Source organism: Lepidochelys kempii, chromosome 5 (genome assembly GCF_965140265.1).
Source record: "Lepidochelys kempii isolate rLepKem1 chromosome 5, rLepKem1.hap2, whole genome shotgun sequence".
In the NCBI taxonomy this organism is placed as follows: Eukaryota; Metazoa; Chordata; order Testudines; family Cheloniidae; genus Lepidochelys; species Lepidochelys kempii.
In genome coordinates this window covers 95,184,232-95,199,458 of record NC_133260.1, presented here as the reverse complement: position 1 = coordinate 95,199,458, position 15,227 = coordinate 95,184,232, and the positions used below count along the sequence as shown (strand labels likewise).

Below are 15,227 nucleotides of genomic sequence, written 5' to 3'. Positions count from 1 at the left end.
CTTGCATCAGAGTGTGTAGTCATCAGAACTGTCACACAGTCAGAACAAGTTAATTCAACATGAGGAGAGGTGCAGGTTGTAATAATATCAGGCCTCTAGAGAGGGTGCTGTCATACAGTGTGTACCAGCAGCTGCCCCAGCTGCTCCCTCCCATGTACAAGAATGCAAGCTGACAGGCAGCAGATTTCTTCACATAAGGTTGGCAAGTGTGCATGTTAATTTCCTGACCGTTCAACAGAGCTGGTAATGTTGCTTGCTATAACGTTTGGTAAAGACACTTTTTGCCTTTCACCTTAGTAAATTATCTGGCAACCCAGAATGTGTTTGTCAGAATGGGTCAATGTTCAAAGGATTGTAACAGGTCATTGGCCTCATACTACTCTGCTGCTGCTGGTATTGAGCTGTTCTGGTTTTAATTTTCTGACAGTGCTGTTCATCACTAATGAAGATTACTACTTCTTGTATAAGTGTTTTTTTCTTCTACAGGAGGTAATTTCCTCTAAGCTACAGGTGCCATTAAAGAACATTTTAAGAGTATTGACCTTTGAAAATTTTGCTTCTCTGATGCCAGGAAACCAATTTCTTGGAGACAGAGGGTTTCCTATTCTAGAAGGTAGGGAATGGCTGTTCTCTCTCTCTCTCTCTCTCTGTATGTGTGTGGTTTCCCCATAATAAACAGAAAACAAATTATCAGTTTCAGGCAGATATGAAGTCTTTTAAACTCTGGATTCAAAGACAGAAGGCCATGAGTAAAGAATGGGTAGTTTCAGACCTGAACAGTCAAGGGCTTTATGGGTGCAACCATTCAGGTATGATTAAACAAAATAGCAAAACTTAGGATTTGGGCCTATATCTTTAGGAAACTAGAATATGAAAATTCTATGTGTTATTTCCATATAGGCCAGTTTTCTATATATAGAAAACAGTGATTATAATTACTAGAGCTCTTCTTTAAAATTCAAAACATAGTTCATGAACAGGATATTTTGTTTAACAAAATTTACGCATTTACCCTTTTCGTTCAAATTCTCCGCTGCATCCAGCTGCTGGATACAGATCCTTGAGGGCTTATCTACATGGGAAAGTTTTAACAATTATACTGGTAAACTGATAGTTATGCTGTATAGCTCCCGCTGTGAACAAACTTACTCCAGTATCAGAGGGCCTTTTTCAGTTTAGCTTAAACCTCTTCCGAAGAAAAATAGCTATTAATTAAAAAAAAAGACCCTTATATAGGAGAATTAAGCTTTATCTACACAGGGAAATTGACTAGTATAGCTATTGCAGAATAAGTTATTCTCTGATAGCTATTCTGCGATAGTTTGCTATGTGGACACTATTCCAGAATAAAAGTCACTTTCATTGCAGAATAATTACGCCACTTTGTGAGCAGAGTAATTATCTGAGAATAAAGTCACTTTTATTCAGGAATAGAGTGTTCATCTGGCGAGCTATTCCAGAATATGGAATATTCTATGCTGGTCAGTTTCGCTATGTGTCTACACAGAGGGTTATACCATTATCATTATATCAATTTAAATTTACACCTTGGCTTATACTGGTGTAACATCCTAGGTAGACACTGCACACACAGCAGCTACATGCCCTCTGTGTACCAGGGAGTTCCATAAGGCATGATGGTAGCAGGCACAGTTAGGGTGACCAGACATCCTGATTTGGGGCTTTGTCTTATATAGGTGCCTATTAGCTCCATTTCCTGCCCTGATTTTTCACACTTGCTGTCTGGTCACCCTTACTGGAGCCCTGGTCATGGTGGTACGGCACACTGGTGCCAATGTTGGACAGTACCTGTAAGGTCCCAAATATGTTCGTATACTCTAATTGGAAGGCATAAAAAGTGTACGGCTCAAGCAGAGCTATTATTTATTCGTAATAGTAATAATAATAATTATTTCTGATTTCACCTTCCTCTGCAGCATGGGACATGGGCCTCTTGCTGGTTTGAACCAGAGTAAATTATGGGTTCTCTGTAGCTTGATATCTTTACATCAAGACTGGAGGACTTCAGTAACCCAGCCAGAGATTTTTGACCTATTAGAGGGTGAAGTTCTGTGGCCTGTGATGTGACAGAGGTCAGAATGGTCCATTCTGGTCTTAAGGTCTATGAGTCTAAGCTTCTTCACACAGTTCTGCCAGCGTACCTCATTCTTGACCTGAAAAATACAGTTATTTCTATTTCATTGGATTTAATCCTGGTGTACTGTACCATCTCCTTCATATCTGAGCGCCTTTCCCTCGTATATTAAACAACTGTCTGCAGCTTTCTCAAACAGGGACCACCAACTGTCTGATATGGACAAATGCCCATCGAGGACTAAGAGGAATCTATTAAGCTCATTTTTACTTGTGACCCAAGCCAAAATTTGAATCCAAGGCTTTGGAGTTGAATGGTGTGAGGATATGTGAATTGGTTCTTAAAATCTGAAGCAGGAATGAGGCTGAGTGAGTTTTTATGCAAAGGCTTAACAGACAAGCTGATCCTGAGTGAAAGCAGCATTAGGGATAATATTGTTTTATAAATATACTTTATTCTATTTCTTGTTCACTGTTAGAAGAAAGTAGCATTCTGTGATTCCTAACTATTCTCCCATAGCAAAAGGCAAGTGCATTAACCCACTGTGATACCTAGCTTCTTTCAACATGACACAACTGTGTGAATCCTCTCCTGCTGTGTTTGTGTTTTAGATGCCTACATAGATATACCATTTCCGTATCCAGAGAGGCTGTTATGTTAGAGTACATGGGTAGGAACAGGAAAGTGAGGACAGACTGGAACTCTTTGGCATAATGAAGGCTGCTCAGGACAGACTTTCCCTCTTGCAACAGAATGCTCAGTTTTGGAGGGAAACCTGGATGGGAACACTAATGAGACAGTTAGGTTTCCTCAGCTATCAAATCCTTTCCACCAGCCATGTAAGTAAACAGCTCATTTTTTCAAATAATATCAATTTTGCCACTGAAATTGCATGAACTTGTAGTGGATGGTTTAGTTTTATGGTACTCTTCCTGACTGTAAAATATTTCCACTCAGTTTTGTTCCCACCTCTGTTTCATCAAGGCCTTCCTCCTAAAATGTGGTTCCTGGGTTGTTTGGTATAAAATCAGAGCATTTATTTTTCATTTCCCCTGCTGTTTGATCAGGACATGTTCACCCGAATCAGAGATGAGCTGATCAAATCTGGACAGATGGCAGGTCTCATCTCACCCCCAGAGCAGCTGCCTCTGCTGACAAAGATACTCTATGTCTCCTTAGATGAAAGAACAGGAGAGGGCTGGGAAAACCATTGAATATTTCATCCAACATGAAGTGATGAAGTGATTTTACAACATACTTATGGTGATTAAATTAAATTGATTCCCGTCATCTATATTTTATTCATTGCTCGACTCTTTCTTTTTTCTTAAGAGGAGTGGCAGCAATTAGTGTAGTCTGACGCATACAAACAGTGGCTTTTAGCCTTTTTTTTTTCTTTTCTTTTTTGGTGGGGAGAGAACACATAATTTTGAGTAATATAACAGTATATCCAGGTGTTTGGTATGAAGCTGGGTGAGAAATCAGAGTAATGCATTTTATATTATGTGTTGTTTTTTCCCCCTTTCACCCCTAGACATGTAGGAAGCACTCCTAAGGTGTGGTGGAGTTCTGATAAAAAATGCTCTGACATTTGCTCACTACTGCCTTGTCAGTGTAGATCAAGTTCTGGCTGATCAAAACAACCCTGCAGGCGAGATTGAGATAGCTCTTCACTTCACCCTGATGCTGAAAGACTGTAACAGACTGGGAGCCAGTAAATTAGCACTGACTATTACCAGGGTATATGTGTGTGGGGGCGGGTTGCGTAACAATTAGCAATTTTTGCAGTCATTTAGTTTGGACTTTTTGTACTGAGAGGGTGATGAAATGGGTACTGAACACGAGGAGTGCTGCTCTGTACTTCACATCAACATTTCCTTTGTGACTCAGGGCCCCCACCACTGTTACGATGTTTGCCAGCGGCTGATCAGTTGTGCAAAAGAAGCGGATGTAACATCTGCTCATGCTGTACAGACAGGGAGTGCTAGGTGGCATGTATGTAGCTCCTAAGTCATCTTAAGATTGCTTCCTCCTCCATACTGTTGTGGTGGGGAAAGACGGGAATTGGCATCACTGAAGTTCTAATTACCTACCCAGATCCAACAAAGGCTGGAGGTGGGAGGAAAGAAAGAGAGAAAGAAAAATGAGAGTCACTGACTGCCTCTCTTCGTGGGGAGGGAGAATTAAAAATGTGTCGCATCACCTCCACTCCCACATGCACAGGCAGATTATGGAAGAAAATAGACTCTTGTCCACGATGGCCCTGGGCCTAGCCCTCTTATTTGTGATAGGTTCGGGCAGCTGAAGGGCTTGGTGAGGTGGGAGGGGTTCTGAGGGAAAGTGAGCAGAAAGGAATTTCTCTGGGGGAATAGTGAGGACAAAAGAGGGTTTCTGGAAGACAGAATGAGTGGAGAAGAGGAGATTTTGGTAGAGATCGAGGAGGGCAGATCCTGAAGAGTTACGGAGAGGGAGGGAATACTATTGGATGTCAAAGTATGAGCAGATTTAAAGTAATATATACTGGGATGGTGGGAGGAAGCCTCACAGGAGAGGATTCAGGAGAAAAGGAGGCTATGTTGCCGGCTGGGGAGCCTAGTGGGATAGCTGGCTTTATCCCAGCAAAGAAACTGGCACACCTAAATTTGTTTCCTCTGGAAATCTGTGTGACCAAATCCAGTTGTCCCAAAATGCTTAGCCAAGTGGTGGTTTAGATCCCACTAGTTTAGCAATTACATAGCAAATGGAGCTCAGCAGTGTGCTCAGCAGTTTCTCATACACAACCACTGTCAGTGGTTACCGTTTTTTGTTGAGAAAATTTGGAGGCTCACTGTGGGAAATACAGCAGTGGCTGAGGATTGAAGGGGCAAACATGAATGTAGAGAAAACCCCATTCTCAGGGCATTATGCCTTTCATCCTTTGCGGGAATGTGTGAGGTTTTAGTGTACATGCACACACAAGAGGAATGAGGGGGCTTAGGCACACTGACGGTTAAAGGGAAATACCTTTATAAAGGGAAGATATAGTAAAAATAGTCTGTGTACAAAGCACCTTTTCCAGTTTGCTGTACGTTTTTGAAAGTATTTGAGGCAATTGGCAAATACCCCATTGTGCCTAGAGAGACTGGGATACTCTCCACTAAAGTGAATGGAGGTTATGTCAGCAACTGGAGGTGTCTACACACTAACAGCCAATTTTGTATAGAGTCATAGAATCAGAGAATATCAGGGTTGGAAGGGACCTCAGGAGGTCATCTAGTCCAACCCCCTGCTCAAAGCAGGACCAATCCCTACTTAAATCATCCCAGCCAGGGCTTTGTCAAGCCTGACCTTAAAAATCTCTAAGGAAGGAGATTCTACCACCTCCCTAGGTAACGCATTCCAGTGTTTCACCACCCTCCTAGTGAAAAAGTTTTTCCTAATATCCAACCTAAACCTCCACCACTGCAACTTGAGACCATTACTCCTTGTCCTTAAACAGTCCTTAAACAATCTATGAATGTGTAACTCCCACTAATCTCAGTGGGAGTTGTCTGAGGCCATGTCTATACTACGAAATTAGGTTGAATTTCTAGAATTCGGTTTTGTAGAAAGTGTTTTTATACAGTTGATTGTGTGTATCCCCACACAAATGCTCTAAGTGCATGTAGTCGGCAGAGTGTGTCCACAGTACCGAGGCAACCGTCAACTTCCGGAGCGTTGCACTGTGGGTGGCAACACAGTGCCACAGTTCCCGCAGTCTCCCCCACCCATTTGAATTCTGGGTAGAAATCCCAATGTGTGATGGGGCAAAAACATTGTCGCGGGTGGTTCTGGGTACATATCGTCAGGCTCCCTTTCCCTCCCTCCCTCCGTGAAAGTAACGGCAGACAATTGTTTCACGCCTTTTTTCCTGGGTTACCCGAGCAGACGCCATACCACGGCAAGCATGGAGCCTGCTCAGCTCACTGTCACCGTATGTCTCCTGGGTGTTGGCAGATGTGGTACTGCCTTGCTACACAGCAGCCGCTCATTGCCTTTTGGCAGCAGACAGTGCAGTATGACTGGTAGCCATCGTCGACGTAGTCCAGGGTGCTCTTTTAACCCACCTCAGTGAGGTCATGGGCGCCTGGGCAAACATGGGAGTGACTCAGCCAGGTCATTACCCTTTTAAGTTTCGTCTCATGGCAATTCAGTCCTGCCAGCTGTCCCGCTGCACTGTCTTTTAATGAGCAGCCAGGAGACGACAATGGCCAGCAGTCATACTGCATCGTCTTCTGCCGAGCACCCAGGACATGATGATGGCCAGCAGTCATACTGCACAGTCTGCTGCCAGCAAGATGTATAAAGATAGATGAAGTGGCTCAAAACAAGAAATAGACTAGATTTGTTTTGTATTCATTTTCTCCCCCCTCCCTCCATAAAATCAACGGCCTGTAAACCCAGGGTTTTGAGTTCTATCCTTGAGGGGGCCATTCTGTTTCTCATTGATGCAAAGCCACCCCCTTTGTTGATTTTAATTCCCTGTAAACCAACCCTGTAAGCCATGTTGTCAGTCGCCCCTCTCTCTGTCAGAGCAACGGCAGACAATCGTTTCGCGCCCTTTTCCCTGGATTGCCCGAGCAGACGCTGTAGCACAGCAAGCATGGAGCCCGTTCAGCTTGCCTCAGCAGTTATGACTATTGTAAACACCTTGTGCATTATCGTGCAGTTTATGCAGAACCAGCACCTGAGAAACCAGGCGAGGAGGTGACGGCAGCATGGTGATGAGGACATGGACACAGAATTCTCTAATTCCGCAGTCCCCAGCAATTTGGAGATCATGGTGTTACTGGGGCAGACTCATGCCGTGGAACGCCGATTTTTGCCCTGGGAAACAAGCACAGAGTGGTGGGACTGCATAGTGTTGAGACGATTCCCAGTGGCTCCGAAACTTTTGCATGCGTAAGGGCACGTTTATGGAACTTTGTGACTTGCTTTCCCCTGCCCTGAAGTGCAAGAATACCAAGATGAGAGCAGCCCTCACAGTTCACAAGCGAGTGGCAATAGCCCTGTGGAAGCTTGCAATGCCAGACAGCTACTGGTCAGTCAGTAATCAATTTGGAGTGGGCAAATCTACTGTGGGGGTTGCTGTGATGCAAGTAGCCAACGCAATCATTGAGCTGCTGCTATCAAAGGTAGTGACTCTAGGAAATTTACAGGTCATACTAGATGGCTTTGCTGCAATGGGATTCCCTAACTGTGGTGGCACTATAGATGGAATGCATATCCCTATCTTGGGACCGGACCACCAAGGCAGCCAGTACATAAACCGAAAGAGGTACTTTTCAATGGTGCTGCAAGCACTGGTAGATCACAAGGAACGTTTCACCAACATCAACTTGGGATGGCCGGGAAAGGCCATGACGTTCGTGTCTTCAGGAACTCTGGTCTGTTTAAACGGCTGCAGGAAGGGATTTACTTTCCAGGCCATGTTGAGGATGTTGAAATGCCTATAGTTATCCTTGGGGACCCAGCCTACCCCTTCATGCCATGGCTCATGAAGCCGTACACAGGCAGCCTGGACAGTAGTCAGCAGCTGTTCAACTATAGGCTGAGCAAGTGCAGAATGATGGTAGTGGGTGCATTTGGACGTTTAAAGGGTCGCTGGTGCAGTTTACTGACTCGGTCTGACCTCAGCGAAACCAATATTCCCATTGTTATTGGTGCTTGCTGTGTGCTCCACAATCTCTGTGAGAGTAAGAGGGCGGGTGGGAGGTTGATGGAAATCGCCTGGCCACTGAATACGCGCAGACAGACACCAGGGCGATTAGAAGAGCACAACGCATCAGAGAAGCTTTGAAAACCAGTTTCATGACTGGCCAGGGTACTGTGTGACACTTCTGTTTGTTTCTCCTTGATGAAAACCTGTCCCCTTGGTTGTCTCTAAATTCCCTGTAAGCCACCTGCTCGCCCCTCTTCGATCACAGCTTGCTTGCAAAGGAAATAAAGTCACTATCATTTAAAAAACATGTATTCTTTATTAACTGATTATAAAAATAGGGAGATAATTCACAAGGTAGCCTGGGTGGGGTGTGGGAGGAGGGTAGGAGGGAAGGAAAAGGCTACTTTAAAACTTCTTGAATGACAGCCTTCTGTTGCTTGGGCTGTCCACTGGGGTGGAGTGGTTGGGTGCCCGGAGTCTCCCCCCACCACGTTCTTGGGCATCTGGGTGAGGAGGCTATGGAACTTGGGGAGGAGGGAGGATGCTTAAACAGGGGCTGCAGCAGCAGTCTGTGCTCCTGCTGCTGTTAATGAACCTCCACTAGACGCCAGAGCATGTCCTGTTGATCCCGCAGTAGCCCCAGCATTTTCTCATGCCTCCTCTGATCTTCTGGCCACCACCTCTCCTCACGTTCCTCAGCCACTTCACTGTACTCTGCTGTTGTGCCCTCCACACATTCTGCTGAGCTCTGTCAGTGCCGGACGACTGCATGAGCTCAGAGAACATTTCATCGCGCATGAACAGAACAGAATTTGGCTTGCAGGCGGCCATGGTAAGCCGTAGTCTTTCGGCTTCTGCAACCTTCATAACAGCAGCGCCCTTCTCTCCCATACCAAGCAAAGCATGTTGAGTTGGCCATTTAATGCTGCAGTTTTCCTGTTAACGTGCAGCAGCAGAAACCAAACTAACCCAGCCCCCCAATCCAATTCTCTGGGATGATTGCTTTACCCCTGCCCCCATCGCGTGGCTGGTATCAGGGAAGATCCCTGCTAGCCAAATGCGAACAGCTCAGTGCCAATGCCCTCCCTCTCCTTCCCCACCGTGTGGCTAACTGCGGGGAGGATTTCTTTTCAGGCACAGGCAAACAGCCAAGTAGGAACGGCCACCTCTGGATGTCCCCTTAATTAAATTCCCCTATCTCAACCAGGTTACCATGAATGATATCACTCTCCTGAGGATAACACAGAGAGATAAAGAATGGATGTTACTTGAATGCCAACAAACACCGGGACCATATGCTGCCATGCTTTGTTATGCAATGATTCCAGACTACGTGCTGCTTGCCTGCCGTGGTAAAGTGTCCTACCATGGAGGACAGAATAAGGCTGCCCTCCCCAGAAACCTTTTGAAAAGGCTTTGGGAGTACGTCCAGAACAGCTTCATGGAGATGTCCCTGGAGGATTTCCGCTCCATCTCCAGACACATTAACAGACTTTTCCAGTAGCAGTACTGGCCACGAATGTATCCCAAGTCCTCAGGGCTACTTAATCATTAAAAAATGCTTGCTTTTATAACTTGTATTATATTTAAAAAGGTACACTCACCAGAGATCCCTTCTCAGGCTTGGTTGGGTTGGGAGGGTATTTCATTTAGGGTGATAAAAAGATCCTGGCTGTCGGGGAGAATGGTGTGCTGTGTGCTCTCCTCAAGCTCGTCCTCCTCCTCCTCCTCATCTTCCCCATCTGCAAAATCCTCAGCCATGGCAGAGAGTACTCCATCATCAGAGTCCACAGACAGGGGTGGGGTAGTGGTGGCGGCCACCCCTAGAATTGCATGCAGCTAAGCGTAAAAGCGGCATGTCTGGGGCTCTGTCCCGGAGCATCCGTTTGATTCTTTGGTTTTCTGGTACGCTTGTCTGAGCTCCTTAAGTTTCACGCGACACTGTGTTGCGTCCCTGATGTAGCCTCTGTCCCTCATGGCCTCTGAGATTTTTTGAAATGTTTTGGCATTTTGTCTTTTGGAACGTAGTTCTGATAGCACGGATTCCTCTCCCCATACAGCAATCAGATCCAGTACCTCCCGTTCGGTCCATGCTGGAGCTCTTTTTCAATTCTGGGACTGCATGGTTACCTGTGCTGATGAGCTCGCCTGGCCAAACAGGAAATGAGATTCAAAAGTTCCCGGGGCTTTTCCTGTATACCTGGCCAGTGCATCCAAGTTCAGAGTGCTGTTCAGAGTGGTCACAATGGTGCACAGTGGGATAGCTCCCGGAGGCCAATACCTTCGAATTGCGTCCACAATAACCCTAATTCAAAACGGTGATGTCAATTTCAGTGTTAATCCCCTGATTGTAGAGGAGTACAGAAATCTGTTTTCAGAGCCCTTTATGTAAAAAAATATGGCTTCATTGTGTGGATGGATGCAGGGTTAATTCAATGTAACGCTGCTAAATCAAATAAACTCGTAGTGTAGACCAGCCTGAGTGTACAAAAGGACAGAATATGGTACTTGTGACTCACTGTACCCCAAAGTAGCACCCCGTAACCCCTATATTCATCATTCATATATGGTTGTGATATTTCGTACAAAGCAGGCCATATAAGATATAATATGAAAGGTCATTATCTGCTTAAACCTATGGTTCTATCAAAATATGTATGTCGTTAGTGTGTATGAAATTATGAGATTTTGCAGTATGGTTGTTATTGAAATATGTTGTAAGTCTGGGAGTTGTTCACTGCTTGTTCTCCAGTGACAACAAACGAGGTGATCCACACCCTGGATCATTAAACGACCATTAAGCAGCAGGGGAGTTGTAAACCAGGGATTTACAATTATTGCTCAAACCTGTGACTCAGCAAGGCCCACCAGGCATGCCTTGGGTAGTTTCTTTCCAGTGACATGGACAACAGTATAAAATAAGGGACAGTGGCATCAAGAGGCCACCTTTCTTCTCCCCCACCTATATTGAAAGCAGCAAGATGCTGGGAAGCCAAAGACCTGAACTGAGGAGACTGGTCCCAGGCTTAAAGGGAAAGTCCATGTATTAAGGACTGTAATTTAACTGCAACAACCAGTGAGGTAATAAAAACTGCTTGATCCAAATACTGCATAGTCTAATAAGGTTTAAGATTTAGACTGCATGCCTACCTTTTATTTCTGAGGGGTGTTTGTGGACTGGGTAATGAACTTATACTTATGGGTGGCATGTCGCACAGGCTGGGGGAGGCTGTGCCTACCCAAACAGCCTGGTGTGGCCCCGCCCTTGCTCATCCCTGAAGCTCTGCGTGCCCTTCCCTGCTTGGTCCCAGCCCAGTCAGGCTGCTGCCTGCTCCTCTTCAGGGAAGCAGCATGTTGGTGCTGGGGCTAGAACTGCTGGGACTTGGGGTGGTTGAGGCTACCCAGTAGTGGGAGGCTCCGGACGCTAGGGTTGCGCCGCCCGGCACTGGGGGTGGGAGCTGGAGGCACTGGAGCTACCCATCCTATATTGTGGGCTGCAGGGGGGCATACACTGCCTGCCCGCCCTGTGCTCGGGGGCTGGGGAGAGGGGCTGAGCACTGCCCACCTGACACTCTGGAGCTGGATGTGTGGGGGCTGGCAGCCGCGGGGAGAGGGGGCAATGGTGGGGGAATGGGAGCGGGTCCTTGGGTGTGGGGGGCGGGGCAGAGCTGACCAGTGGCTAGCTTCCCCCAGCCAGTGGTTCACCCGTCGCCCATGCTTACACTGATTAGGCTTCTGACCAGGGCAAGATGGTACAGTTCTGGGATGCAAGGCTGGGGGCTTGGGAGATATGCTGGTGCCTTTCTCTGTGTGATTTGTGAGTGGCTCAGAGCATTCATGCAATTTAGCTGGGTGTAGGACTCCATATGCTGTTGTACTAACAGGGCCTGGAGAGGTTTGCTGCTTGTCAGTAGCAAAGCATTGTGTGAGAGAGCCCAGTCTGGAGTGTTAAGGTGGCACAGTGGTACCCCAGTGCCAGGTTGTACCTCAGGGATCCTATCACAGCTCTCAGTTTAGTGTTCCTGAAAGCTTGTTGGGTAAACTGTAGGAGTTAACTGGAAGATAATAAACCTTCATGTGGACAAAGATTTAACAAGATATATTCCATTTTATTCAAGAAAGCACAAGGTTACACAGTTGTGGACCTGTCACAGGCTTTCTGCGTGGCCTCGGACAAGCCACTCAACCTCTGTACCTCAGTTTCCCCAGTTATAAAGAAGGACTAATAATAGCTACCTCACACATTAAATTAATCAAAGTTAGCAGAGTGTTTTGGAGTGCTTGGTTGGAAAGTACTACAGAAGAAGGAAGTATTCTTATCAGCTTCCAAACATGAGGTTAGATTCTGGCCATGTACATACAGAGTTCAAAATTAAAAACAAAACAAAAAAACTCCACAGCAAATAAATGATCTTAGGGCACTGGAATGAGCATGACCCTGAGATGAACATATGAATCTGTGAAAATTGTGTTGAAAAGAGCAATGATAGACCTCTCAGTTTACTGTAAGGCAATAAGTGGAAATAGACACCAGAAGGGCAATAAAGGAATTCGTAATGCATTCCTGATGAGACTTGTCTCTTATAAAAGATGCAAGTTTGTAGTAAGTAAATTAAAGAAGATTTCCAATATTGAACAAATACGTCAAGTGCCCTTTTTCTCATAAAAGTTTTGCTGATGAACCAGTTTTATGCTGATGTTTTTTTTTTTCCTTCGACACCTACTGGTCTTGTTTCCTGTCCATGTAACCTTCCTTTTTGTCTCAATTTTTCATGAATTAAAAAACAGATATTGCTTTGACAGTTGCCAGGAAAAGTAAAATGGAACTAATGATCTTTTCAGTGTTTTTTCATATTTGCTATATGACTTTTTTGAAAAAAAGGCAGAGAGGGAGGGAGAGAGAGAAAACATTTTCTACAAAATTTCTCAGCGACCTTGATTGTCTTGGGTTCTCCAGGCTAGGTCCTCCAGTTCACGCAAGATACATTCAGTGCAGGACTGGAGAAGGAGGGAGGGTAAAGTAGCTCTTTGGGGCTGGCTGGGTATCCGATGAAACTTACAGTAGTGTGAGAACTGCTTTAAATTGTGTGTGGCTGCTTGTAGCTCCACAGGGCTGTTCAAAGATCATTAGAACACAGAGATCTGGCTGTGGTCCTTCTTCCCTTGGCCATGAATCCCACTATAGATGGTGAAATGTGGAGTGGCAAAGTGCCACTACTCCAGCTTTATGCTAATAGAGGATTGCTTCCATGCTGACAGAATCCCCAGATAACCTTTAAAGGCAGTTTCATGGTCTCCTTACAGATCTAAAGCAGAACAAAGGGCTGTAATAGGCCTCAGGGTTGCTAAATAGCTATTAATGATATGATGTAAGTCCAGGTCCTGAGACATTCTGAGCAACTGCAATTCCCATTAGGTAAATATTAAAGTTACTGATGGTATTTCCCTTTTTAACTATAGATTACCTCCAGATTCTGGGAGCAATATACAAATGCACAAAGGACACTTTGGTATCAACATTGCATTGTAAGTCTATAAAAGTTGGGGTCTAACGTCAATTTGCATCTTTGAAAATCTCCCCCTCTGCTATTACCTCACCTGGTATTAGAAAGGTAAATACATATTTTTAAAGGTGCTTATTGACTGGAGGCAGGAAGTTCCAGAAATCTCATAAGAATGCAAGAATTCTAGCCCAATTTAGGTAATTTTAGTTGCTTATCTTTGAATATCTTTTGTCCAGTCACTGATTTAAAGAACTGAGTGAAAGGGGAAAGAGATGTGCTATTTCCACAGAAAAAGGGTGTATTTATTAGACTACCTAAGAAGCAGAAAAAATGGTTTTGGAAGGTATCATACAACATAAAATTGTTCTCGGTGATTTTCTGCTACCGTTACCCATAGGAGCAAGTTATTGAAAAAAAGAACAGATCTGGTTCTGTATATTTGTCAGTCCTTTCTCTTATAGATGTTTGCTTCATGACATTTCATTATATATTCTTTACCAGTTTTGTAGAATTAGCAGGCATTTGAGACATCATATGTGCAGACTATAAAACAAACTAAACTGTGTAATTTTTTTAATGGTTAAAAAATTAGTACTGGTAGAAACTGCCAGACTGATAACACTACAAACTAAAGTTTCTTTTCAGCCACACCAGAGTTAGTGGCAGAATTCCACATTCTACCTCATCAATGTGTCTCAGCATTTTAATAGTTTTAAGATATAAGAGGACAGTTCAGTTTATATTCCCATGCAGTTTACAGCTTCTCTGCTGAGATTGCTGACAAAGGGCCCACATGTAATAGTAGGTTTATTTACTTGCTTTATTTTGTTTTGTGGATACCTGCTCTCTAGGAACTGGACTAAGATCGTCAACTTAATATAGGATATAATATATCCAGCACATAATAATGATCTCTTCAGTGACTAAGAGGAAAAAAAGCCTTGGAGCTGATTCTTCTTTCAACTTTGTCCCTTTTATGCTGCTCCAGTAGTATAAAAGAGCTTATTAGGCTAGTGTAACTGGGCCATATGGAACTCTCCTAGTGTAAGAGGGTTTCCTGGGTGTTACAGAGCAGCCCATTGCATATTTGGTGTGGTCTGGAGGATAGGGAATGGCTGGGGCGCTGCTCTGTTCCATCATTCTCAGCTCCCACAGCGACCCCTTGGCCACCCTAAATCTGCTCTAATTTCTGTGGGAAAGTCAGGCAACTCATGGGCAAGCTCAAAGGTGGCTAAAAGCTACTTTTGCCATGCTTTTTGGTCTTGCACCACAGAAAACTGGGTAGAATGGAGAACGTCTTTTAAACAATTATATATTTTGTCAGGTGCATTAAGTTCAAAAGCTGTATTAATAGCTTGGACACAGATCCTGGAGAACTAAAATACATAGATGAAATGGAGGTGAAGCAAGAGCATTTTACTCACTATAGTTCATTGTTTGAAATATGTTTCTGGTTGAAAACAATAACATCATAAAAAACTTACTAAGAATAGGAAGTTGCTACAGGAATGAAAATCCCTTTCTGGCTAACAGGGCTATGTTTTCCTATGCAAATGTAGCAAAGCCCAGAAATTAGCAATGACTGCTAAATTAACACACTTGAAGAGCTTGGCTTGTTCTAATAGGCAGTCAAATGGTCTTGTTACATTGTAATGGTGCCAAGCTAATTGAAGTGATTACTGTTGCTCATGAGCAGCCCTTTTGAAGTAGAAGTCTTTTAAATTATCTATAGACATTAAATGTCAGACACTATTGTGTAATTATACTTTGTAAACGCTGAATGTCATAAGGCATCACAGGTAATTGAGGTTTACAGAGAAGAGCTTTATCTAAACCTAATTGGGCATCAACTCTTTGTCACTTTTTCTAAACCTAATTGGGCATCAACTTTTTGTGCCAAGGGACACTTTAATGCCTCACAGCAGCTCTCCCCCTACCCCATTACCCT

The 15,227-nt window shown here is 44.3% G+C and overlaps 1 long non-coding RNA gene across 3 annotated transcripts; it reads left to right on the top strand.

Moving 5' to 3' along the window:
- The first annotated feature begins 548 nt into the window (after positions 1 to 548).
- LOC140912089 (uncharacterized) lies at positions 549 to 8,047 on the top strand. Of its 3 annotated transcripts, none has more exons than XR_012159221.1 (4): positions 549 to 613; positions 2,707 to 2,934; positions 3,275 to 3,358; positions 6,783 to 8,047. It is a non-coding gene; the product is annotated as an uncharacterized lncRNA (long non-coding RNA). The 3 variants fall into 3 exon arrangements; XR_012159223.1 differs by lacking the exon at positions 549 to 613 and adding an exon at positions 744 to 809; XR_012159222.1 differs by lacking the exon at positions 3,275 to 3,358.
- The last annotated feature ends 7,180 nt before the right edge of the window (positions 8,048 to 15,227 follow it).